We start from the raw sequence: 2,804 nt of genomic DNA on the forward strand, positions 1-2,804 counted from the left end.
TCCACTTTTCAGTGGCGACAGTTATCATAAACATAACCTGCTTTTCATAATAGACTTCCTTGAAAGTCAGGTTGGCAATGTTGCAGGTTAGAGATCCAACTCCTGAGCTATCTAGCCGGTGAGCAGCGGCTCCCGCCTCAGCTGCCCCCTCCTGGAGCCAGCTGTGTTGACTCAGGACAGCCAACAGAGCCAGAGCTTCCTCTGCCTCAGGAGGGAGACAACAGCTGGTCCTGACTCCTAGTGTGCTGTCAGGATTACAAGAGATAATGCAAGGATGGTGTTTGTAAGACGGATGTGCAAACAGGGGGCTCTCAGGGCTTGGCAGTTAGCTGCCAAATTACACTGAGACATCCAGAGCATTTGAAAAACATGCAGAAAGGCCCATGCAGCCTTCTTGTGGGGCTTAAGTTAGGTCCAAAGTGAGTATTTATTTAATTTGAGGTAGGTACTCATATTCCAGGCTATGTTGACAAGGATGACCTTGAACTTCATGGATGTGTGTGTGTGTGTGTGTGTGTGTGTGTGTGTGTGTGTGTGTGTACACTGGTTCTCACTGGTATCTGGGGCTCACTGATTACACTGCCCTGGCCCCTGGCCAGCCAGGGAGCCCTAGGGACCCATCTGTCTCCATCTCCCCAGCCTGGGATTTTAAGGCCTTATACCACCATGGCCAGCTTTTAATGTGGGTACTGGGGATGAAACTCGGGTCTTCACACTTTGAGGGACAAGCACTTTCCCAACTGGACTGAGGCAACTCACCAGTCCTGACCTTGAACTTCTGAGCCTCTTGCCTCCACCTTTCAAGTTCTAGGTTTAGAGGCAGTGCTGGGGATCAAACTTCCTGCATATTCCAAAAGCACTCCACAACCGAGCTACGTCTCCAGTTTCTTTATGCACACAAAAGAAAGCTGATGATATTGTATAAAGTTTGGAAGATTTATTACTTGACAAATATAAAATGTTCCTTTCTGAGACCCATGGGGCAATGTCATCAGTATTTTCCCATAGGTTCTGTTCAGGGGTTCAGAGAGTAAGCACTACTCCAGTAAGCTACTCCTCCCATGGCCCACTAGCCCTCCCATTCTCTTTCTCTGTTCCTAAATATATTATCTCCTCACCCACCACACACACACACACACACACACACCCCGTTCTCAGACTGCCTAAGGATCATCTTACTGAAACTGTCCTGGGCATCCTCACACAGGAACTAACTGCCTTTTGGTTTCTCTCACTGCAGCAAGGCTATGCCTCCCGGGTAGTTATCACCTTCACAGTGGTGACTGAGGAGCCCTAAAATTGTCCTCCTGTCCCAGCAGAAGACATGCCCTTGCCAGAGTGGTGGACCGTTCCCTTTGTTTTTTGTTTTTTGTTTTTTTTTTGTTAGGGAGATTCACACTTCAGAACCTTCTCAGCCTTTGCACATGCCTAATTGATTATTTTCCCAGACGTGGATGCCTGACTCACAGACACCAACAAAAAATGTCTCACACACACCACTAACAGGGCCAAAGAAAGTGCAGCCGGGAAGGGAGGGATAATAGTAGGTTTTGCAAGAACTGGTTAGGATGCAGCTCCACAAGGGCCTTGATCCGCTGACTTCTCCTTCTCCAGGGCCCCAGAAGTTGAGGTTGGAAGAGCCAAAGACCAGCAGCTCCGGAGAGGAGAGCATTCGCTCTGCAGACACACAGACCTGCTCAGTCACAAAACAAGAACCAAAGGGCAGATCCCAAAGCTCCTGGTTCACCAGAGGAGCCAATGGCTGCCAGGTGTCTACTGTGAGCTACTCCGTGTGGAATCCAGTCCCAGAGACATGATCCTTAACAAGTGATCTGGGGAAACAAATCCCTCACTCACCCAAAGCTTTCATCACAAATCAGGGGCTGGCAAGCTGGAAAGTTGGCTCAGCAGTTAAGATCACATAGTGTTCTCCTAGGAGGCCCGGGTTCAGTTCCCAGCACCCACATGACAGCTCACAACTGTCTGTAACTCCAGTTCCAGGGGGATCAGACACCCTCTTCTGGCCTTCCAGGGTACCAGGCACACAAGTGACTGTACATGTAGGCAAAACACTCATACACAATAAAAAAAAAGAATACGTAAATAAACCATGGGCTAGTGAGACAGCTCCGTATGTTAAGGCACTTGCCACCAAGATTGACACCAGAATTCAGTCCCTCTGGGACCCACACGTGAGGAGAGAACTGACTCCAACTTGTATACCCACTCCATAGCATGTGCATGCTCACTCACACATAAACACAAAAACAAATGTCTTAAACTTTTTTTTTTTTAATCAGGTGAGCTGGGTGTGGTGGTGCACACCTTTAATCCATGATGTCCTCCTCTATACTCGGTAGGCAGAGGTCAGCCTGGTGTACATAGCCAGTCAAAACTACAGAGAAACTGTCTCAAATAAATAAATCAGGTGTATTTTTTGTTTGCTTGCTTTTTGGTTTGGGGACAGTCTGACTCTGTAGCCTAGGCTTGCCTGAAATTTACTATGTAACTCAACCTGGCTTCGAATTCGTGAATGACTTCCTGCCTCAGTCTCCCAGTGTTGGGAGCTAGCACTTCCAGCAAGAGTCTGTCTTTCAAAGAAGCCAGCAGAGCACCTTCAGCCTTCAGGGGAAGGTTCTAAACCCCAGGAGAGCCGCACTTCCAGCCACACTCAAGATGGCTTCAGCCCGCAGCCCATTCTCCAGTTGCGACAGGTATATACTTCCGCCTGCCACTCCCAACATGGCGCCAGCAGAGCGTCCGGGGGCGGGACCGAGGGCGGAAGTGGGTGTGACAGGGACGGA

The sequence above is a fragment of the Peromyscus californicus genome, unplaced genomic scaffold, assembly GCF_007827085.1.
Source record: "Peromyscus californicus insignis strain IS unplaced genomic scaffold, ASM782708v3 Scaffold_3__1_contigs__length_106647218, whole genome shotgun sequence".
NCBI lineage: Eukaryota > Metazoa > Chordata > Mammalia > Rodentia > Cricetidae > Peromyscus > Peromyscus californicus.